Below are 25,706 nucleotides of genomic sequence, written 5' to 3'. Positions count from 1 at the left end.
ACCTATATACAAACATATATGAGTATATATACACACAAAAGCACATATGTATATAGATGTATGTATACATGTGTGCATATATGTGTTTGTTTATATATTTATAGGTATGTATGTATAATATATATGTGTATATATATGCATGTATATATGAATGTATGTATATGTATGTATTCCTTCTAACTACCCTAATACTGAAAAATATATCAGAAGTTACAAATATCATCTTGCCATGTTGGAATGTACACAGTTCAACTTTAATAAGTCCCTTATGATTTCTCTTTCCTGTTTACCTTTTAATGATTCTTTTGCTTCTTGTATTTGAAAGTCAAATTTTTTATTCAGCTGTGGTCTTTTCATCAAGAATGCTTGAAAGTTTTCTATTTCATTGAATGAATGTTTTTTCCCTTGAAGTATTATACTCAGTTTTGCTGGGTAGGTGATTTCTGCTTTTAATCCTAACTCCTTTGACCTATAGAATATCATATTCCAAGCCCTTTGATCTCTTATTGTAGAAGTTGCTAGGTCTTGTGTTATCCTGATGTTTTCCCACAATATTTGAATATTTTCTTTCTGTTTGCTTGCAATATTTTCTCCCTGACCTGGGAACTCTGGAATTTGACTACAATATTCCTAGGAATTTTCTTTTTTGATCTCTTTCAAGAGGAAATCAGTAGATTCTTTCAACTTCTATTTTACTCTCTGGTAAGGGGAAGCTAGGTGGTGCAGTGTATAGAGCACCAGTGTAGGAGTCAGGAGGACCTGAGTTCAAATCTCATCTCAGACACTTGACACTCACTAGCTGTGAGACCTTGGGCAAATCACTTAACCCCAATTGCCTCATCCTGGGTCATCTCCAGTGATCTTGATGAATATTTTGTACAGATGCAGGTGGCTCTGGAGGAGAAGGGAGGCTGGTGACCTGCACAGCCCTCCCTCACTCAAAACAAAGTCAAGTAAGTACAAGTCATGTCATTATTTCTCTGATGGCATGGTCTTCTTCAGCAATGAAGGATGAACACATGCACACATTTTACTCTCTGGTTATAGCATATCAGGGCAGTATTCTATGATAATTTCTTTTTTTTAATGTTTATTTATTTTTAATTTTCAACATTCATTTCCACAAAATTTTGAGTTCCAGATTTTCTCCCCATCTCTCCCTTCCCCCCACCCCAAAACACCAAGCATTCTGATTACCCCTTCCACCAATGTATCCTCCCTTCTAACACTCCTCCCTTCCATTATCCTCATCTTCTTTCTTGTTCTGTAGGGCAAGATAAATTTGTATGCCCCATTACCTGTATTTCTTATTTCCCAGTTGCATGCAAAAATAATTCTCAACATTTGCTCCTAGAACTTTGAGTTCCAACTTCTCTTCCTTTCTCACTCCCCACCCATCCCTACTGATAAGGCAAGCAATTTAATATAGGCTATATATGTGTAGTTTTACAAATGACTTCCATAATAGTCAGGTTGTGTAAGACTAACTCTATTTCCCTCCATCCTATCCTGCCTCCCATTTCTTTTATTCTCTCTTTTGACCTTGTCCCTCCCCAAGATTGTTTACTTCTAATTGCTCCCTCCTCCCATTTGCCCTCTCTTCCATCATAGCCCCCCATCCTGCTTATCCCCTTCTCCCCTACTTTCCTGCAGTGTAAGATAGGTTTTCATACCAAATTGAGTGTGCATGTTATTCCTTCCTTGAGCCAAATGTGATGAGAGTAAGCTTCAGTTTTTCCCTCTCACCTCCCCTCTTTTTCCCTCCATTGAAAAAGTTTTTTCTTGCCTCTTTTATAAGAGATAATTTGCCCCATTCCATTTCTCCCTTTTCCTCCCAATATATTCCTCTTTCACTCCTTAATTTCATTTTTTTGGATATGATCCTTTCCTATTCAACTCACCCTGTGCACTCTGTCTATATGTGTGTGTGTGTGTGTGTGTGTGTGTGTGTGTATGTGTGTGTAATCCCTCCAACTTCCCAAATTCTGAAGAAAGGGGAACACTTCACAAATTTGCATGTAATGCTTGAACCAGGGCCATGCTACTCTTCTCTGTATCATTCCAATTTTAGTATATGTGCTGCCAAAGCGAGCACTCCATGATAATTCCTTGAAAGATGATGTTTAGGCTCTTTTCTTTTCATCATGGTTTTGAGATATTCCAATAACATTTTTTATTATCTCTCCTGGATCTGTTTTCCATATCAGTGGTTTTTACAATGAGATACTGTGCATTGTCTTCTATTTTTTCATTCATTTGATTCTGTTCAATACTTTCTTGATTTCTCATAGGGTCATTAGCTTCCATTTGTTCCATTATAATTTTTAAGGAATTATTTTCTTCAGTGAGCTGTCAGACCTCCTTTTGCATTTGGCCAATTCTTCTTTTTAAGGCATTCTTCTCCAAAATGGCTTTTTTGGACATGTTATGCCATTTTGGTTAGTATGTTTTTTAAAGTCTTATTTTCTTCAGTATTTTTGGTGTCTCCTTTATCCACCTGTTGACTCATTTTTCATGATTGTCTTGCATCATTCTCATTTCTCTTGCCAATTTTTTCTCTACTTCTCTTACTTGATTTTCAAAATCCTTTTTGTGCTTTTCCATGACCTGCAGTCAATTCATATTTTTCTTGGAGGCTTTGACTTTGTTGTCTTCTTCTGGTTGTATGTTTTGATCTTCTTTGTCTCTAAAGTAAGGTTCTATGGTCTGAGGTTTATTTTTATGCTGTCTGCTCATTTCCCTAGCCAAATATTTGACTTTCATTTTTTAAAAATTTATTTATTTAACTTTTAACATTCATTTTCACAAAATTTTGGGTTCCAAATTTTCTCCCCATTTCTCCCCTCCCCCCGCCCCAAAACGCTGAGCATTCTAATTGCCCCTATCACCAATTTGCCCTCTCTTCTAACATCCCTCCCTTCCCTTGTCCCCATCTTCTCTTTTGACCTGTAGGGCCAGATAACTTTCTATCAAATATTTGATTTTCTAACCCTTTGTCAAGGTAGGAATCTGTTTCCATTGGGGAGGGGTAGTGCACTGTCTGAAACTTCAGGTTGTGTTTTCAGAGCTTCTTCTAGGGGCCTGTAAATTTTCAGTTCTTCCAAGGTGGTATGATCAAAGGAGAAGTGTTTACTTCTTTCTTGCCCTGTACTGTGATCTGTGAGTGACCACAAGCACTGTGTTCTGGCTTGGAACAGTGAGGAGGATTCTCTCTCCATTGCACCATAACCTCCACCACACCAGTAATCTTCTTCACTCCAGGACCCATCCCAGAAGTATGACTCAGTTCCAAGCATGGCAAGGCTAGAGAACCCTGTCTCAGTGCCAACAAAGAGATCCCTGCAAAAGCCCTCTGAGTAGCTGCTTGATTCCCACACCATCTGTGGGCCAGGAGCTCTAGAAGCAGCTGCTGCTACCAGTGCCACTGCCCACCATCACCTCCACTGGGGCCAGAGCAGACCACGTCTCTCTCGCATAAAGTCTGACAAGAGTTTTCCCATTGATCTCCTATGTTGTCTTTGGCATTTTTGGGCTGAAAGCCTGGAAATTTCCATAGCTGCCAGTGATTCAGTCACCTGAGGTCTTTTCCAGCATACCATCATGGTCTATGCTGGACTGCGCTGTACTCCCAGTTCAATGTGATAGACTCTTCCTGTTGACCTTTCAGGCTTGATACTTGCTTCACTTCATCATTTTGTAGGCTCAGCAGCTCTAGAACTTGTTTAGAGTTTTTTTTAAAGGTATTTGGAGGGGTTTGGAGGCAAGCTCAAGCAAGTCTCTGTCTTTACTCTGCCATCTTGGTTTTGTCCCCTCTAATGTTCCTTAAAAAATAAGCTAATGTTTTTTATTAAAATTTTTTCTCTGTATCCATTGATATCATTTTTGTCATTTTTATTATTTACATTGTCATTACACCTATAGTTGTCTCAATATTGTACCAGCTCTACATTCCTGATATAAAGGCATTCTGATAATAATGAATCATATTAACTTATATATAACTGTAAAATCTTTGCTGATATATTATTAATTAGCAGTATTGATTTGTAACTTTCTTTCTCTGTTTTGACTCTCCATGACTTAGAATATTTGTGTCACTAAATAATTTGCTAGGACACCTTACTATAGTTTTGCTAACTGCTTAATATTGGGATTAATTGTGTTTTGAATATTTGATAGAATTCACTTGTAAATCCATCTTGAAAATGAAAAGATCTATGGAGACAGGAAGAAGATATGACCAAAGAAGAGATAGAAAACATTATAAAATATAAAATGGATAATTTTGATTACATTTAATTAAAAAGGTTTTGCACACACAAAATCAATGTAACCAAAATTAGAAGAAAAGCAGAAACCTGTGAAAAGTTTTTACAGCAAGTGTTTCTTATAAAGGCCTCATTTCTCAAATATATAGAGAACTGAACCAAATGTATAAGAAGATAAGGCATTCCCTAATTGATAAATGGTCAAAGGATATGAACAGGCACTTCTCATATGAAGAAATTAAAGCTATATATCATCATATGAAAAAAATGCTTTAATTCACTATTGATCAGAGAAATGCAAAACAAAACAACTGAGGTATGACCTCACATTGTTCATGTTGACTAATATGACAGAAAAGGAAAATTATAAATATTGGAGAAGATGTGGGAAAATTGGCACACTAATCCATTGTTGGTGGAGTTGTGAATTGATTGAGCCATACTGGAGAGCCATTCTTTATGCTCAAAGTGCAACAAACTATGTTTTTCCTTTGGTCCAGAAATGCACTATTAGGTCTGTATCCCAAAGACATCATAAAAAAAGGGAAAAGAACCTCTATGTACAAAAATTTTTATAGAAGCTCTTTTTGTGGTGGCAAAGAATTAGAAATTGATGGGATGTCCATAACTTGGGAAATGGCTGAACAAGTTGTGCTATTTGAATGTAATGGAATACTATTGTGTTATAAGAAATAGTGAGCAGGCATATTTCAGAAAAACTTGGAAAGACTTAAATGATCTAATGTTGAATGACATCCCCAGAACTAGGAGAACATTGTACACAGTAATAACAACATTGTGTGATGACAGACTTAGCTCTTCTCAGTGACATAGTGATCTAAGACAATTCTAAAAGACTCTTGATGGAAAATGCTATCCACATCCAGAGAAAGAACTAAGGACTCTGAATGAAGACAGTGGTTCCTATAAGTCTCTCAAGGTTTTTCTGAAGTCCACTTTAGGATACTGGCCTAGAAATGGTTTGCTGGGGTTCTATCCTTCTTTTACCAGTTCAGGTGCAAGTAAGGTTACATAGATGAAGGCTCCCCCGACCTTCTTGCCTATATATATGTATATTTGTCCCATCCTGATAATGGGAGATAACTTCCCTCCCCCCCCCAATTCTGCCATTTTCTTCTCTGATGTATAATTTCTACCCCCTTTCTTTTTGAAGATCATCTAAACTTAACTGAAAGTCTTATTGTATTTCTCCATATTTATAATGCCATCTACATTATTCTGAGGTCTATTTTCTAATTCATGAGCTATACCTTTTCTTATTCTTTCTTTATGCTCTCTGTGCTATTCATAGGGATAAAACTTTAGAGGTACCAAATTTAAGTTCAATGTTTTGTCCCATTTCTATGTTACTGGATTTGCAAGTTTTAATTTGTATTTTTTCTTTGATTCTGTAACTCACTTTTAGAACCACTATTTTGTAAAGGAAGCAATGTTGAATTGAAGCAATTAAAGTCTTGACAAATGCAACACTTGATAGAGATGGTCTTAAAATGTTCAGATTCCTCTCAGACAAAACTGATGGGGTGATGAGCCCTGAACCCCTAAAAGAACAAAAAAAATTCTTTAAAAGTAGCACAGCCCCTGAATTTTCCCACATATTTCAGCAGTTCAAATCACTGGTAACTTTCCTGGGCCACCTGGCCTAGTCCAGACCAACTAGATAATCAATAGTTCTTTCACAGTGCCTCTTTATCCACTCCAGACCACCTAACTCCTTTAACTGCTGCACCTGATCCAGATTAGGCTATTCACCACTCCTTAATGCCACCCAAATCTTTTCATTGTTCTTTTTTGTATATTAATGTCAATTTCATTCCCATCAAGTTGCAGATTCATTAGGAATCTCACCCTCACTATTATCCTTTAAAAAAATCTTGCTATTTTGACTGAAAGAAGGTTTGAGTGCTTGAATTCTTTCCAGGTTGACCCACCTGAACCCTAACAATTCAGAATTCCCAATAGCACCAAACCACATCATAACCACAGAAACCAGACATAAATTGTTTTACTTCCTACATTCTTTTCATTCACCTACCTCCATGGGACTGCTATTTATTGATATGCTTTCCATTACTTACCAAGGTTATATACCATTACACTAGCACATCCCAATACTTCTCCTTCATTTCTTTTATGAAATTATTTCATACTCACTATTTTTGCTAAAAGATTAAATATATATTTTGTCCCTTCTTTTTTCACATATGCACTCAGTATGGTTCTTATATATTTCTCTTCTCTTCATTCATGGATCTGATCCTTCTTATTTTCACTGTGTTAGCTTTTCCATAAAATATATTGATATATATGAAGTCCAGATAGCAGAATGAGAAATGTCATTTTTGTCAAGTTCTTTCAACATACCACCTCCATAAAAACCTCAAAACCCTGAAAAACCAAATTATGATGAGGAAAGCAATTTTAAAAAAAAGTAACTGCATCATTTTTCTAGTCTAGGGGCAACTCAAAAAGAGAGACAGAGAGGTACGTATGGGCAAACTGGGGGGAGGGCTGACCAGGAGTACCAGACAAAATAGACAGAAACAGCTGTGAGTTGTAGTGGCTGAGCTGACAGTAGTAGGGAAGAGCACATCTCCCAAGGATGGGAAAGGCATAAGACAAGTTATTTTCTAACCAATTATTAAGTTAGGATTGAGGGGGGCAGAGCCAAGATGGTGGAGTAGAAAGATGCACATATCCTAACTCTTACCCCACAGCCCATAAAATACCTATAAAGAAGAACTATCAACAAATTTTAGAGCAGTAGAAGCCACAGAATAATGGAGTGGAGGAGATTTCTATCCAAGAGTGACCTGAAAGACTGATGGGAAAGGTCTGTCCCACCTGACCTGGAGCAGAGCCCAGCCCAGCCTTGGCCACATGGCACCAAGAGGAGCAGATCCGAGCAGGCTTCAGGGACAGAATCTCCAGCAGCAGCGTAGATCCCTCAACCCCTTTGACAGGTGTCAAAGGTTAGTGAGAGGGTCTTTCTGGCTGGCCAGGAAGGGAGCAAGGTGTCCCCATAACTTGGGCCTCCTCAAGTGGCAGCAGTAGAAGCAGCAGGGGGACAGGGCTCCCAAAGGAGGCAGTAGCCTGCATCCATTATTGAAGGTCTCACTGTAAACCCCCTGAGAAAACTGAATCCTGTGTGTCTGCCCTGCCCCCACCTGAGCAGCTGATCTTAATCTCACACTGAATAGTGGCCCTGCCCCCCCACCTAAAGTCCCTGAGGCTTTGGAGCAGCTTATCTGAATCTCAGCCCCCAGTGCTGGCTTGGGGGAACTGGAGGTGAGGTGGCTGTGGACAGGAAACTCAGAAGTGAAGTAACTACCTGGGAAAACACTCAAAAAAGGGAAAAAAAATAAGACCATAGAAGGTTACTTTCTTGGGGAACAGTTGTCTTCCCCTATGCTTTCAGATGAGAAAGAACAAGGCATACTGTCAGAGGAAGTCAAGGCCTCTGCCTCTAGGGCCTCCAAAGGGAACTTAAACTGAGTTCAGGCAACAGAAGACCTTAAAAAACAAGCTAGCAACATACTAAAGGAGAACCAAAAAAAATGCTGAGGAAAATAACAGCTTTAAAAAGAGGCTAACTCATTTGGAAAAAGAGGTCCAAAAAGCCAATGAGAAGAAGGAGGTTTTAAAAAGCAGAATTAGCCAAATGGAGGAGAAGGTTCAAAAGCTCACTGAACAAAATAATTCATTGAAAGAGAGAACTGAGTTCAGGGAAATGAATGACTATGAGTTAAACCAAACAGTTAGTAAACAAAACCAAAAATTTGAAAAAATAGAAGATAATGTGAAACATCTCATTGGAAAAACAACTGACCTGAAAAATAGATCCAGGAGAAACAATTTAAAAATTATGGGACTACCTGAAAGCCATGATCAAAAAGAGAGCCTAGACATTATCTTCCATGAAATTATCAAGGATAATTGCCCTGATATTCTAGGCAAAATAAATACTGAAAGAATCCACTGATCACCTCCTGAAAGAGACCCGAACAGAAAAACTCCTAGGAATATTCTGGCCAAATTTCAGAGTTCCCAGATCAAGGAGAAAATACTGCAAGCAGCTAGAAAGAAACAATTTGAGTATTGTGGAAATACAATCAGGATAACACAGGATATGGCAGCTTCAACATTAAGGGATCAAAGGGCTTGGAATAGAATATTTCAGAGATCAAAGGAACTGGGACTGAAACCAAGAATCACCTATTCAGCAAATCTGAGTATAATACTTCAAGGGAATAAAAGGTCACTCAATGATATAGAGTACTTTCAATCATTCATTTTGAAGAAAAGACCAGATCTATATAGAAAATTTGACTTCCCAAGACAAGAATTAAGAGAAGCACGAAAAGGTAAACTGGAAAGAAAAATCATAAAAGACTCTCTAAAGCTGAACTGTTTACATTACTATATGGAAAGAAAATATTTATAACTCTTGAATCATTTCTCAGTATTTGGGTAGATGGAGAGATTGTGTATACATACACACACATATACACATATATAGATAGAGAGTACAGGGTATGTTGAATCAGAAGAGATGATATCTACACACACAAAAATAAAATAAAATTTAAGGGGTGAAGGAGGAAAATCCTGGGAACAGAAAGGGAGAAATGGAATGGGGCAGGTTATAAAAGAGATAAGAAAAACCTTGTTCAATGGAGGAGAAAAGGGAGAAGGGGAGAGGGGAAAAATGAAGCTACTCTCTTTACATGTGGCTGAAGGAGGGAATAACATACTCACTAGATTTGATATGAAATTTTATATCATACCACAGGAAAGTAGGAGAGGAGGTGACAAGTGGGATGAGGGGAATGTTAGAAGGGAGGACAAATGGGAGAAGGGAGTCACTAGAAATAAACATTTTCGAGAAGGGACAAAGTCAATTGTGGGGGATGAAAAATAAGGGAGGATAGAGTAGGACAGAGGGCAATATAATTAGTATTACACAACATGATTATTATGGAAGTCTTTTGCAAAACAACACATATTTAGTCCGTATTGAGGTGCTTGCCTCTCAGTGGGGCTGGGTAGGGAGAGAAGTTGGAATTCAAAGTATTACCAATGAATGTTGAGACTTTTTATTGCATATAATTGGGAAATAAGAAATATAGGGAGTGGGGTATGGAAATTTTTCCTGCCCTACAAGAAAAGAGAGAAGTTGGGGATAAGGGAAGGGTGGGGTGTGATAGAAGGGAGGGTACATTGAGGGAAGAAGTAATCAGAATGCAAGGTATTAGGAAGCAGGGGGGGAGGGGAGCGATGGAGAGAAAAATTGGACATGTTACAAAGTGAGGTAAAAGCAATTACTATTAAAGCAAGTGACTGAATTAATTACTGGGAATAGATTAATGACATCTTTAGTTTGGGGAAAAGAATTTTAGTCTAAATTTCTTAAAGGAAGGTAACCTTGGATAAAATTTGGCATTGATGGAAAAGTTAAGGTTTTAATGGTAAATTTGATTTTATGATTGCTATTTAATCAGGAACTAGAACATATATATAAAGGCATGTAAGCCACTTAAAACTTGCCTCTAAAGATGTTTCTTAGCCAAAGTGAAATTATAATCATATTTGAAACCTAGTTACTGGAACTTGTTATTTTTAGATGCTGTGGGACTACTAAGTGACTGTTCTTCTGGGTCTAACTCCAGATATGGATAGCAAGAAAGGTCCTCCAATCCATGCCTCCAATCCATGATGCCAGGAAGCCTGTGAGATGCTGGTATGAACTGAAAAAGGTGATCTCATGGGAAGAGTGGGAGAGCGGCTGTTCAGTCTGGAATGAGGTAGGATTCTCCTGACTCAATTTCCCCACTGACACCTAGCAGACTTTAAGAATGACTGAATGCAAGTGGACAATCTAATCCTGCCTGGAATTGACATGAAATTGGGGAGATATTGTATCCCTGCAATGTCCCTACTCTTGGTGGCAATTTCCTATAGTCCAAAAGTTTGTAAGTTTAATACCAGATCTATTAAATTATAGATTATTTGTAGGGGAACATCCAAAGTTAAGTCTAAAATTAGGCTATTAGGCATAGGACTTTAGATCAAGAATACTAAATTTGGGTCCTTTAATTCTTAGTAATACTGTGGAGACAATCAGGTCAAGAACTTGTGAAGTTAGCAACATAAATATTATTTGTGCCTCAGTTGGTTAATGTTTAAAAAAAAATTCTTTGTGGTCCATATTGTAAATGTTTTAAAAAGAAGTATTACCTGACCAAAAGTTTGAATTGTTTTATCTGTTCTAAACTGTGTTAAAAGTGAAAAATAAAATTTAACAAAAAAAAGTTAGGATTGAGTTTTTTTTCCCATTTCAATTTCCTCATTCATGGATCAGTTCTTGTAGGACAGTCAGTCCCTGAAAGACACAGCTGATGACTAGACTGACCTAATCCTTCCTGAACATCTTCTGTCTTGGCCAGACTCCACTCAAATAAGGAAGTTTATCTTTGATAAAAGTGCAAATAGACTCTAACCTAGGTGAATTCCTGACCTAAAGCATTAGGCTCATGCATTCGAAATTCCCCATAGTCAAACAGGAGTGTTCTGATTGGAAATGGATTCTTTTGTCTGTAGTGCTGCTGGGTCTCATGATCAACTCACATTCTCTGCAGGAGAAGTCAAGGACTTTTATCCTTTCCCCTCATTATAAAAAGTTCACCCACTCATTAATCATTAACCAATGAGTGTTGATTTTCATCTGTCAGGAAAAATTCAATTTTCCAAAGTTATTTAAGCATTCAATGATGTCCATGGTTTTGTCTCTGGTTATCAAGAAAGACTTCTGATCATCAAATTTATTGGTTATTTCATGGTCTAATTAATAAATTGATTATTAATTACCCAAAAACTATCTCTAAGGGTTTTCATTTATCACAAGTACTAAACAACCTGGAAGAAGGAGATCCTAAGTAACTTTTGTGGGTGCAGGATTGGAGGCTGTCTGGTAGCTCTTTCACCCATTACCCAATTCCAGGACAGAAAGGAAAAATCTAGAACAAGCAGGAGTACTAGCAAGGAATAAGTTCCATAAGCATGACTATGTGTCTCAGAGCCACAAAACAGAAAGGGGACTTGGTTATAATCTTGAGTTCCACATATTAGAATAACATAGAACAAAACAGGGAAGGAGGTCAAGATCAAGGGGAAGCCAACAATTAAGTCATTGTGAACCAAAGAACCTCCCAGTTGACTAATTGTGACTGAACCCATCAGCAGTATACAGAAACCTAACCATAACAGTCCTACACCAGGTTAGGAATTTGCAGAGTACAAGCTGAGCAGACAGGGAACAGACATCTCTCTGGACCATATCATTTGGGAAGCACTGAAAACTTAGAGGACTTCAGACTGATCTGGGAAAGTAGCAGGAGGATATAAAAGACTGAATTTCAAGCCAGGTTCTTTTTAATTAAATGAGATATTCAAAGCTTCCCTAATGAAAAGAATTGAGTTGAATATTTAAATTTGACTTCACAAACAAGGGTCAAGAAGAATCAAAAGATAAACATGAATGAAGAACCATGAAACTAAATAATGTTACTCTTTTTATTCCTATAGGGGAATATGTCATATAACCCTAGAGAAATGTATTGTAAGGGATGTAAGAGGGAGTATACTTAGTATACTTAGATAAAAGGCATGAGTGTGATAATACTATGTTGAAATGATCTCAAAAGAAGAAAGAAAAGGATACAATTTGCTGGGGGGCAGAGGAAGGGAGAGGAAGAATGGGGAAAATTATATTTTGCAAATAAGGTATACAAAAGAGAATTTGTACAATGAAAGGAAAAATAGGGGTGGGGGAATTGGGCAACACTTGAACTTCACTCTATTTCAAGGAAGAAAGAAAACAGAAAAATGCAGAATTGCTTATAAAAATGCAGAATAGGGAAGTGGGAAGGAAAGAGCATATGAAAGTTGGGGAGATTTCTGGTTCCAGGAGCCAAGATGGCAGAGTGACAATTAATTGCTATCTCCCTCCCCTTGTTGACCTTGATGAGCCCAGAGAATATCTCCCTGGGAAAAACCCAGGAATGATGGGAGGAGTAGAAGGGGTAAGCAGACTCATCTACTGAGGCTAGAAAGATCACTAAGGAGGGTTTCTCTTGTGGCCAAAGGTGACTAGTGCAGGATCAGAGCTGTCCCAGACAGCTCAACCTCAAAAAATTGGGAGAAGATCCTGAGCCCCAGGAGGTTGAAGCCAGCAACAGCCAACACCAGGAACCCAGGCAAGCCTCAGTACCCCAGGGGAATCAGGAAGACACTAGTGCAGAGGGCTGAGCTTGCCTATGCTCAAGCTCAGCAAAGCAGTCCTGTAGTCAGACCACCCCTCCCCCACATTTAATGAGCTACCTCCAGGGTAACTGTGAGGAAACCTGAAAAGACCTCACCTGGCCTCTTACTTTCCAAAACCAACAAGTTCAACCCTAGGTAAGTTGCAGCATTTTAGCTTCTAGCTGAAAGAACCAGAGGCCACAACACACAAAGCCTCAAATTTTAGGCACAAGGACTGTGGGACAGAGTTCCCTATGCCATAGATGTAGAGATCTACTTTAAAAGCCAGGAAAAGGGTTATTATCATGAGTAAGAAGCAAAGCAAAAAAGAAAAGACCATAGAATCTTTCTATGGGGACATGGACCAAAAGAGAAATACTAAAGAGGTCAGCATTGGGACTGTACTCCCATCTGAAAGTTCAGAAGGGAATATGAACTGATCTGAAGCACAAAGAGCTGTCTTGGAAGAGCTCAGGAAGGATTTTAAAAGCCAAATTAGAGAAATAGAAGAAAAACTGACCAATGACTTTAAAAACATGAAAAAAGAAATAACACAAGAATTTAAAAAGACAATTGGACAAATGGAAAAGGAAGTATAAAACCTACCTGGTGAAAATAACTCCTCTAAAGAAACAATTGGACAGATGCAAAAGGAGAAGCAAAAGTTAAGTGGAGAAAACAATTTGATAAAAAATAGAATCAGGCAAGTAGAAACTAAGAAATTTATGAGACATCAAGAATCAGTCAAACAGAATCTAAAGAATGAAAAGATGGAAGAAAATGTAAAATATCTAACTGGAAAAACAGCTGACCATGAAAATAGATCCAGGAGAGAAAAATCTAAGGATTATTGCTCTAACAGAAAGCCATGATGAAAAAAATAGCCTGGACAATATCATCCAAGAAATCATCCAGGAAAATTGCCCAGAAGCCCTAGATCCAGAGGGCAAAATAGTCATTGAAAGAATCCAATGTTCACCTCCTGAAAGGGACCCCAAACTAAAAACACCAAGGAATATCATTGGCAAATTCCAGAACTATCAAATGAAGAAGAAAATACTGCAGGCAGCCAGAAAGACACAATTCAAATATCAAGGAGCTATAGTCAGGATCACACAGGACCCTGCAGCTGCTACATTAAAAGATCGAAGGAATTGGAATATGCTATTCCTTAAGGCAAAGGGGTCATAAGGCAAAAGAAATGGTCATTCAGTGAAATAAGGGATTTCCAGACCTTCCTGATGAAAAGACCAGAACTCAATAGAAAATTTAATCTCCAAATGCATGTCTCAAGAGAGCCATAAAAAGATAAACAGGAGAGAAAAAAGCTTCTTATTCAATATGAGCAAACTATATACATTACTATAAGGGAAGATGATACTTGTTGATGTTGAGAAGTGTATATTTATTATGAAATGTAAAAAGGAAATACACAGATAGAGAGGGTATAAATTAAATGATGTGATGATAACAAATGTGGTTTAAGGATGAAAAGGAACTGTAATGGGAGGTGTGAAAAGGAGGAGGCAGAAAAAAATAAATTCCATCACAGGAAGAGGCATAAAAGCATATTACAGGAGAGGGAAAGAGAGGAGGTAGATGAGCATTGCTTGAGAGGTACTCTCATCTGATTGGATTCAAGCAGGGTAAAACAAACTCAGCTAAGTATAGAAATACAATTAGCTCTATAGGCAGTAAGAGGGGAAGCAGGAAATAAAAGGGAGGGGAGGCTAAAAGGGAGAGAAGAAGTACTAAGGAAAAAGGGGATTAAAAGGGAGGGGGGCTGAAAGAAGGGACGGAAGACTGAGGGAGGCAGTGGTCAAAAATTAAACCTCTTTTGTGTGGGGGAAGGGAGAACTAAAAGCATAAACAAGGAGAAAAGGGATGGAGGAAAAGACACAGTAATAATAACTGTGAATGTGAATGGGATGATCTCTCCCATGAAACAGAGATGAATAGCCAAATGGATTAAAAACCATAATCCAACAATATGTTGTTTACAAGAAACACACTTGAAATGGGAGCATACACACAGGGTAAAGGTAAAAGGTTGAAGCATAATATTTTGTGTTTTAGCAGATGTCAAAAAAAGCAGGGGTAGCAATCCTAATCTCCGACAATGCAAAAGCAGAAATAGATGTAATCAAGAGATAATGAAGGAAACTATATCCTGCAAAAAGGCACCATAGACAATGAAGCAATTTCATTACTAAACATGTATGTTCCAATTGTTATAGCATCCAAATTCTGAGAGGAGAACTTAAGGGAGTTATAGGAAGAAATAGACAGAAAAACTATTTTAGTGGGGGACCTCAAACTCCTGCTCTCTGAAATTGATAAATCTAACATCAAAATACACAAGAAAGAAATTAAGGAGGTGAATAAAACTCTGGATAAGCTAGATATGATAGATTTCTGGAGAAAACTGAATGGGGATAGAAAGGAATATATGTTTTTCTCAGTGGTAGATGGCACACATACAAAACTTGATAGTATGCTAGGCCATAAAAACGTCACAATCCAGTGCAGAAAGGCAGAGATAGTAAATGTATCCTTCTCACATCATAATGCAATAAAACTTATATGTAATCAAAGGCCATGGAAATATAAACCAAAAATTAATTGGAAACTAAACAATCTAATCCTAAAGAATGAGTGGGTTAAACAGCAAATTATAGAAACAATCAACAACTTCATTCAAGAGAATGACAATAATGAGACAACCTACCAAATCTTATGGGATACTGCAAAAGTAGTTCTTAGGGGAAGTTTTACATCTTTGAATGCCTACATGAATAAAATAGAGAAAGAAGAGATCAATGAATTAGGCAAGCAGCTGAAAATCTCAAAAAAAGAACAAATTGAAAATCCCCATGTAAATACCAAACTAGAAATACTGAAAACCAAAGGAGAGATTAATAACATTGAAATTAAGAAAGCTATTAAACTAATAAATAAAACTAAGGGTTGCTTTTATGAAAAAGCCAAGAAAATTGTTAAAACTTTGGTCAATATGATTAAAAAAAAGAAAGAAGAAAACCAAATTACCAATATCAAAATCGAAAAGGGTGACCTCACCTCCAATAAGCAGAAAATTAAAAAAATAATAAGAAACTACTTAGCCCAGCTGTATACTCAAAAATTCAACAATCTAAATGAGATGGATGATTATTTTAAAACATATAAAGTGCACAGATTAACAGAAGAGGAAGCTGAATACTTAAATAATCCTGTCTCAGAAAAAGAAATTGAACAAGCCATCAATGAAATCCCTAAGAAAAAATCTCCAGGGCCAGATGGATTTACAAGTGAATTCAATGAAACATTTAAAGACCAGTTAATTCTAATAGTATATAGATGATTTGGAAAAATTGGGAAAGAAGGAATCCTATTAAATTCTTTTTATGACACAAATATGATTTGGTACATAAACCAGGAAGAGCCAAAACAGAGAAAGAAAATTATAGACTAATTTCTCTAATAAATATAGATGCAAAAATTTTAAATAAGATTTTAACAAAAAAAATACAGCAACTTATCACAGGAATGATACATTATGATCAGGTAGGATTCATATCAGGAATGCAGGGCTGGTTCAATATTAGGAACACCATTAATTTGTAGATCATATCAACAACAAAACTAAAAGAAACCACATAATTATCTCAACAGATGCAGAAAAAGCTTTTGACAAAATACAACACCCATTCCTATTGAAAACACTGGAGAATATAGGAAAAAATGGAACTTTCCATAAAATAATAAGCAGTATCTACTTAAAACCTTCAGCAAGCATTATATGCAATGAGGATAGGCTAGATGCATTACCAATAAGATCAGGGGTGAAACAAGGATGTCCATTATCACCACTGATATTCAATATGGTACTAGAAATATTAGCTGTAGCAATAAGAGAAGAAAAAGAAATCGAAAGAATTAGAATAAACAAAGAAGAAACTAAATCATCACTCTTTGCACATGATATCATGATATACTTAGAGAATCCAAGAGAATCAAGTAAAAAACTACTTGAAATAATAAATAACTTTGTCAAAGTTGCAGGTTACAGAATAAACCCACAGTAACCTTCTACATCTCTATATAATACTAACAAAGCCCAACAGCAAGAGATAGAAAGAGAAAACTCATTTAAAGCTACAGTAGATACTATTAAATATTTGGGAATCTACCTGCCAAACCAAACCCAGGGACTATATGAGCACAATTACAAAACACTTTTCACACAAATAAAGTCAGATCTAAGTAAGTGGAAAAACATCAATTACTCATGGATGGGCTGAGTCAATGTAACAAAAATGACAACTCTACCTAAATTAATTTACTTATTCAGCGCCATACCAATCAAACTATCAGATAATTATTTTGTAGAGCTAGAAAAAATAACATCGCAGTTCATCTTGAAGAACAAAAGATTCAAAATATCAAGGGAACTAATGAAAAGAAATGCTAGGGAAGGTGGCCTAGCTTCGTCAGATCTCACATTGTATTATAAATCAGCAATTATCAAAACCACTTGGTACTGGCTAAGAAACAGAAGAGTAGACTGCTGGAATATGTGAAGTACTCAAGACACAGTAGTCAATGAATATAGCAATCTACTGTTTGATAAACCCAAGGACCCCAGCTTCTGGGATAAGAAGTCACTGTTTGACAAACATTGCTGGGAAAACTGGATAGCAATGTGGTGGAAACTAGGCATAGATCAAGGCCTGACACCATACACATGAATAAAGTCCAAATGGGTGCATGATCCAGGTATAAAGATTAATACTATAAACAACTTGGCGGGAGGGAAGGAATAGTGTATTTATCAGAATTATGGAGAATGGTGAAATTTTTGACCAAACAAGAGAATGAGATTATGAAGTGCAAAATGGATAATTTTGATTATATTAAATTGAAAAGTTTTTGCACAAACTAACTCAATGCAACTAAGATTAGGAGGGAAGCACAAAACTGGGAAAGAAGTTTTGCAACTAGTGTTTGTGATAAAGGCCTCATTTCTAAAATATAGAGGGAATTGAGTCAAATGTACAAGAAGGTAAGTCATTTCGCAGTTGATAAATGGTCAAAGGATATGAACAGGGAGTTTTCAGAGGAATACATTAAAGTTATCCCTAGTCATATGAAAAAATATTCTTAATCTCTATTGATTAGAGAGATGCAAATCAAAACAACTCTGAGATACCACATCACACCTATCAGATTGGCCCACATGACAAAACAGGAAGACGATAAATGTTGGAGAAGATGTGAGAGAGTTGGAATACTAATTCGTTGTTGGTGGAGCTGTGAGCTGATCCAACCATTCTGGAGGTCAGTTTGGAACTATGCCCAAAGGACTACAAAAATGTGCATAACCTTTGACCCAGTAATATTGCTTCTGGAACTCTATCCCAAAGAGATCATGGAAATGGGAAAATATTAATAGCAACTCTTTCTGTGATTGCCAAAAACTGGAAATCAAGAGGATTCTCATCAATTGGGGAATGACTCAAGAAGTTGTGGTATAGGAATGTAATAGAATACTATTATGCTATAAGAAATGATGAACAGGAAGACTTTAGAGATGCCTGGAAGAACTTACATGAATTGATGCTGAGTGAAAGGGGCGGAACTAGGATGACTTTATACACAGCAACATCTACAGTGTGTGAGGAATTTTTCTGGTAGACTTAGTATTTCATTGCAATGCAAGGACTTAAAAAATTCCCAATGGACTCTTGAGGCAAAATGCCTTCCACTTGAAGAACTATGCAATTGGATTACAGAATAAAGTAGACTATTTTATTTTATATTTTATTTTATTTTGTTTTGTTTTATGGTTTCTCCCATCCATTTTAATTCTTCTATGCAACATGACTAAGGTGAAAATGTATTTAATAAGAATATATGTGTAGAACTTATATAAGATTATATGCCATCTCAGGGAGGGAATATGGTGGGAGGGGGCAGTGAGGGGGAAAGAGGGGACAAAAATCTAAGACAGGTGAAAGTGATGGTAGAACACTGAAAATAAATAAAATAATTTAATAAAAATATTCATTAAGGAAATTGGTCTATAATTTTCTTTCTCTGTTTTGGCTTTCCATGGTTTAAATATCAAGATCATTTTTGTGCCATAGATAGAATATTTTAGGACTTCTTTAACTATTTTTTTATGCAGTAGTAGAATTAACTGTTATTTAAAGGACTGGTAAACTTTACTTATAATCCATCTAGTCATGGGGTTTTTTTTTGTTTGTTTATTTGTTTTTGTGTTTTTAGTGAGCTCATTTATGGCTTGTTCATAAGGAAATTTCTTTTTCCTTTTTTGTAAATTTCATATTCATTTGAAACTTAATGAGAAAAGAAAAAGAAGACTATTTCCATGTGCACAGCAGAAGAGAAGAGAGGATTCAATAAAAAGCCATAAATTTCCATTTCAAGAAAAACTTTATAATAAATACTATACATTGTTCTCAAAGCTACCCTGCATTTTTTGTTTCCTCCTTTTTTTGTTGTTCTCTGAGTTACATTTTTTACTTTATTTCTTTTCTCCTTTCCTCCCCCTCCCCCACCTAAATAAAATTACAATTAAATGTGTATATATATATATATATATATATACGTATATATATATATTTATACGTATACATAGATACCTATAAACACAGACATAGATACCTATAAACACAGACATATATACACTCATACACATATAGGTAAGACTGTACTATGCAAATTTCCACTTTCCATCTCTTTCTCTAAGGTGGGTAACTTCTTTCTTCATAGGTCCAAGTCTTTCCATGTTTTTCGAAATCAATCAGCTCATCATTTCCTGGAGTTTTCCAACAGTATAACATCTTATCTGAGAGACTATTTGTGAAAGTATTTCCCCAATTTTCTGCATTCCTTCCATTCTTGACTGGAGTTTATTGGATGGCTTGTTCAATTTCTTTTTCTGAGATGGGGTTTTTTAAGTATTCAACCTCCTCCTCTGTAAATCTGGGCAATTTATATTTTTTAAAACAATCATCCATCTCATTTAGATTGTCAAATTTATGGACATACAGTTGGGCAAAGTAATTTCTAATTATTATTCTAATTTCCTTTTCATTGGAGGTGAGTTCACCCTTTTCATTTTTGAAATTTGTAATTTGCTTTCCTTCTGTTTTTAAATCAAATTGGCCAGATGAATTTTTATATCCCTCAATTTTGCTGCTTTTTTTTTTCATAAAACCAACTCTTAGTTTTATTTATTGGTTCAATAGTTTTCTTAATTTCTATTTTATTAAACTCTCCTTTGACTTTCAGAAATTCTGATTTGGTACTTACTTGGGGATTTTCAATTTGTTCTTTTTCTAGTTTTTTCACTTGCATGCCCCATTCATCCATCTCTTTGTGCTCTATTTTATTCAGGTAGGCATTCAAAGATATAAGACTTCCCCTAAGAACTGCTTTTTCAGTACCCCATAAGATTTGATAGGTTTTCTCATTATTGTCATCCTTTTGAATGAAGCTGTTGATTGTGTCTATAATTTGTTTTTTAACCCACTCATTCTTTAGGATTAGATAATTTAGTTTCCAATTAACTTTTGGTTTATCTTTCCATGGTCTTTGATTACATGTAAGTTTTATTGTATTATGATGTGAGAAGAATGTACTTACTATCTCTGCCTTTCTGCACTGGATTGTGACGTTTTTATGGCCTAGTACATGATCAAGTTTTGCATATGTGGCATGTACTGCTGAGAAAAAGATATATTCCTTTCTATCCCCATTCAATTTTCTCCAGAGATCATATCTATGTTATCTAGAATTTTATTCACCTCCTTAACTTCTTTCTTGTTTACTCTGAGATTTGTCAGTTTCAGAGAGGGGGATGTTGAGGTCCCCCACTAGTATAGTTTTGCTGTTTCTTCCTGTAACTCCCTTAAATTCTCCTCTAAGAATTTGAATGCTGTACCACTTGGAGCATATATGTTTAGTACTGAAATTGCTTCGTTGTCTATGGTGCCTTTTATAGTTTCCTTCCTTATCTCTTTGATTACATCTATTTCTGCTTTTGCTTTGTCTGACATTAGGATTGCTAGCCCTGCTTTTTTTACATCAGATGAAGCAAAATATATTCTGCTCCAACCTTTTACCTTTACCCTGTCTGTGTGTCCCTGTTTCAAATGTGTTTCTTGTAAATAACATACTGTTGGATTATGGTTTTTAAGTTATTCTGCTATCCATATCCTTTTCATGGGGAAGTTCATCCCATTGACATTCACAGTTATGATTACTATCTGTGTATTTCCCTCCATCCTCATTCCCCCATTTGTGATTTTAGTTCTCCCTTCTCCCCTTCCACAACAGAATTTTAATTTTTGACCACCGCCACCCTTAGTCTTCTCTCCCATCTTTCAGCCCCCTTCCTTTTTACTCCCCTTTCCCCTTTCTACTTCTTCATTTTATCCCCTTCTCCTTTTCTTACCCCATTCCCTTCCTCCTGCCTATAGAGCTAGTTATATTTCTATATGTAGCTGAGTTTGTTGTTCCTTCCTTGAAACCAATCAGTTGAGAGTAACTCTCAAACAATGCTCATCTCCCCCTCTCTTTCCCTCTACTGTAATACATTTTTTTTGCCTCTTCCTGTGGTGTAATTTACCTTTTTCTGCCTCCTCCTTTTCACATCCCTTGTTAGAATTCCTTCACACTCTGAAATCACATTTTTACCTTGGCATCACTTACTTTATACCTGCTCTCTCTATGTATGTCCCTTTTATATATCATGATAAATATACAATTCTCAAGATTATCATGGTCCTTTATAGGGATGTAAACATTTTGTCCATATTGAATAAGTTTTTTTTTCTCTTCTTTACCTTTTAATGACTCTCTTGAGACCTGTATTTGAAGATCAAATTTTCTATGAAGCTCTGGTCTTTTCATCAGGAAGGTCTGGAAATTCCTTATTTCATTGAATATCCATCTTCTTGCCTGAAATATTATGTTCAGCTTTGCTATGTAGCTGATCTTTGGTTATAGTCCCAGCTCCTTTGCCTAACAGAGTATCATATTCCAATCTCTTCAGTCTTTTAAAGTAGAAGTTACAAGATCCTATGTAATCCTAACTGTAGCTCTTCGATATTTGAATTGTTTCTTTCTGACTGCCTGCAGTTTTTTCTCCTTCACTTGATAGTTCTGGAATTTGATGATGATATTCCTTGCGTTTTTTTGTTTGGGATCCCTTTCAGGTGGTGAATGTTGGATTATGCCTATGACTATTTTGCCCTCTGGATCTAGGATTTCTGGGCAGTTTTCTTTGATGATTTCTTGGAAGGTATTTTCCAGGCTTTTTGTTTTCATCATGGATTTCTTATAGACCTATAAACCTTAGATTTTCTCTCCTGGATCTGTTTTTCAGGTCAGTTATTTTTCCAATTAGATATTTTACATTTTCTTCCATCTTTTCATTCTTTAGATTCTGTTTGACTGATTCTTGATGTCTTATAGATTTCTTAGTTTCTACTTGCCCAATTCTATTTTTTATCAAATTGTTTTCTCCACTTACCTTTTGCTTCTCCTTTTGCATCTGTCTGATTGTTTCTTTAAAGGAGTTATTTTCACCAGGTAAGTTTTATACTTCTTTTTCCATTTGTCCAACTGTCTTTTTAAATTCTTGTGTTATTTCTTTTTTTATGTTTTTAAAGTCATTGGTCAGTTTTTCTTTATTTCTCTAATTTGGCTTTAAAAATCCTTCCTGAGCTCTTCCAAGAAGGCTCTTTTTGCTTCAGATCAGTTCATATTCCCTTCTGAAGTATCAGATGAGAGTACAGTCTCAATGCTGACCTCTTTGGAATTTTTTTTTGTTCTTGTACCCATGGAATGATTCTATGGTCTTTTCTTTTCTGCTTTGCTTCTTATTCATGATGATCACCCTTTTCCTGGCTTTTAAAATAGATCTCTGATTCTGAGGCACAGGGGGCTCTGTCCCATAGTTCCTGCACCTAGAACTTGAGGCTTTGTGTGTTGTGGCCTCTGGTTCTTTCAGCTAGAAGTTGAAATACTACAGCTTACCTGATGCTGAGCTGGCTGATGATGGAAAGCAGAGGCCAAGTGAAGTCTTTCTGTGTTTCCCCAGAGTTACATTGGAGCTAGCTCATTAAGTGTGGGGTAGGGCTGGTGTGGCCACAGGAGGTCTCCTCTGCTGAGCTAGAGCATAGGCAAGCTCAGTGTTTGGTGATCCCATCTGCACTAGTGTCTTCCCAATTCTCCTAGGGTGCTGAGGCTTGTCTGGGGTCCTGTTGTTCATGGTGGTGATCTCCTCCCCCTTGGGTTTCAGGTTCTCCTCCCACTTTGTTGGGGTTGGGTTGTCTGGGACAGCTCTGGTCCTGAACTTGTCCCCTTCAAACACAGCAAGAGAGATCCTCCTTAGGAATTTTCCTAGCATCATGAGCTAAGAGACTGTTTATCTCTTCTGCTGATCCCACTCTTCCAGGATTTTTCCTGGGGAAATATTCTCTGGGCTCTTCAAGGTTAACAAGGGGAGGGAGATAGCAATTACCAATTACTCCACCATCTTGACTCCTGAAAATTCCTCCTTAATGAATATTGATGCAAAAAATTTAAATAAAACAGTAGCAAGGAGACTATAACAATATATAACAAAGTTTATACATAGTAACCTGGCTGGATTTATACGAGGAATGCAGGGATTGTTCAATATTAGGAAAACTATAACGATAATTTAATATATGAATATCAAAAACCCTAAAATCATATGATTATTTCAATAGATGCAGAATTTTTTTTGAGAAAATGCAGGGCTCATTCATGCTATGAATGTTAGAAAGTATATGATTAAATGAAGCTTTCTTAAAATATTAAGTGGTATATATTTAAAACTAAGCACAGCTATTATCTATAATGGGGTAGAAGACTTTCTATTAACTTCAGGGATAAAACAATGATGGCCATTATAGCCACTATTATTTAAAGTTATACTAGAAGGGCTATAGCGATAGTACCATAAAAAGAAGGAATAAGTACCGACAATGAGGAAACAAAAGTATTCCTTTTTGTGTATGTTATAATAATTTTCTTAAAGAACTCTAGAAAGTCACCTAAAAAATTAATTGAAAAAATTACTCACTTCAATAAGGTTGAAGGACATATATAAAATAAACCCACAGAAATCATAAGCATTTCTATATATTATCAATAGAATCTATCAGGAAGAGATGGAAAAAAGAGATTCTTTTTATAGTAATCACTAATGGTATAAAACACTTGGGAGTCCAATGGCCAAGACACCCACTGGAATTATCAAAATACAATTACAAAGCACTCTTCACACTAACAAAGAAAAAACTACACAATTGGAAATGTATTAATTACTCATGTGGAGAGTGTTCTTCACACAAATAAAGACAGATCTAAATAACTGGATATATATTGGTTTTTCATGAGTTCCATGCCAATGTAATAAAAATAGCAAAATTATACAAATTATTTTATTGAGGTAGTGCAATATAAATCAAACTATCAAAGAATTATGTTATAGAGTTAAAAATAATAATAAAATTTACCCAGAAGAACAAATATTAAAATATATGAAGGGAATCAATGAAAACAGAAGTGAAGGAAGAGGGCCTCACAGTACCAGATCTCAAACTCTATGATAAAGTTATAATCATAAAAATAATTTGGATAAGAAATATATTGGTTGATCAATAAAACACATTAGTTACACAACATACAGAAACAAATGAGCACAATAATCTAGTGTTTGCAATACCCAAAGATCAAAGTTGCTAGTGCATGAAAACACCACCTGAGAAAAACTGGAAAGCAGTCTTGTAGAAACTGAGCATAGACCAACATTTACATGAGCAAATTGGTGGAGTAGGGAAGAAATTGCCTATCAGATCTATTGCTAGCACAAGAGTTCATGATCAAACAAAAGACATAAAAAGTTTACAGGAAGTAAAACGGATAATTTTGATTATATGAAATGAAAAAAGTTTTGCACAAATAAAATCAATGCAACCAAAATTTGAAGGAAAGCAAAACGCCAAGGGCAAAAATTTTCTGTAATCAGTTTCTCTGACAAAGTCTTCATTTCTCAAATATTTAGAGAATTCAGTCAAATTTATAAAAATAAGGCATATTTCCCAATTGATAAATTGTTGAAAAAAATGAATCGACAATTTTCAGAAGGAACTGAAGCTATTAATAATTGTTCTATGAAAACATGCGCTAAATCACTAATAATTAGAGAAATGAAAATTAAAATTACTCAGATATTCCACTGTATATCTATCAGATTAGCTAACATGGTAGAAAAGGAAAATGAAGAATGCTGGGGCCTGGAAAAACAGGGAGACTAATGCACTATTGGTTGGAGTTGTCAACTGGTACAATCATTTTTGAGAATAATTTGGAGCTATGTCCAAAGGACTATAAAACTGTGCAAATCCTTTAATTCACTAATTCTACAACTAGGTCTACATCCTAAAGAGATTTTTTAAAAAAGGGAAATATTTATAATAACTCTTTTTGTGTTAGCAAAGAATTGGAAATTGAGGCTCTGACAATCTATAAGGAAATGGTTGAACAAGTTGTGGTATATTATGATAATGGAATGCTATTGTGTTGTAAGAAATGGTGAAAAGAATGGTTTCAGTAAAACCCTGGGGGACATATAAACTGAAGAAAGGGAATTGTGAACTGATCCAACTGTTATGTAGAACAAATTGGAATTATTCCTGAAGGGCTATAAAATTGTGCATAACCTTTGATCCTGCAATACCACTACTAGTTCTATATCTCAAAGAGATACAAATGGGGGAAATCTATTTTTACAAAAGTATTTATAGCAGCTCTTTTTGTGGTAGCAAACCAGAAATTGAGAAGATGCCTATCAACTGGACAACAGCTGGATGAATTGTGGTATCTGACTGTAATGTAATATCATGCTACAAGAAATAATGAGAAGTGTGATTATGATGCAGTATATGAAAAAAGGCTCTGAATCACTATTGATTAGAGAAATGGAGATTAAAACAACTCTGAGGTACCACCTCACACCTATCAGTTTGGCTAACAAGAAAAATATGAAAATGA

The 25,706-nt window shown here is 36.0% G+C and overlaps 1 protein-coding gene and 1 non-coding gene across 2 annotated transcripts in view; both read right to left on the bottom strand.

Annotated features, from left to right (window-relative positions):
• The window catches only part of DSCAM (DS cell adhesion molecule), a 229,988-nt gene that overhangs the window by 66,440 nt on the left and 137,842 nt on the right, over window positions 1-25,706 (bottom strand). The window lies entirely within an intron of this gene.
• Window positions 1,989-2,095, bottom strand: LOC140509324 (U6 spliceosomal RNA). The gene has a single exon (XR_011968655.1). It is a non-coding gene; the product is annotated as a U6 spliceosomal RNA (small nuclear RNA).

The sequence above is a fragment of the Notamacropus eugenii genome, chromosome 5 (assembly GCF_028372415.1).
Source record: "Notamacropus eugenii isolate mMacEug1 chromosome 5, mMacEug1.pri_v2, whole genome shotgun sequence".
NCBI classification, from domain to species: domain Eukaryota; kingdom Metazoa; phylum Chordata; class Mammalia; order Diprotodontia; family Macropodidae; genus Notamacropus; species Notamacropus eugenii.
The sequence above is the reverse complement of the archived record's forward strand: the minus strand, read 5'-3'. Positions and strand labels throughout refer to the sequence as shown.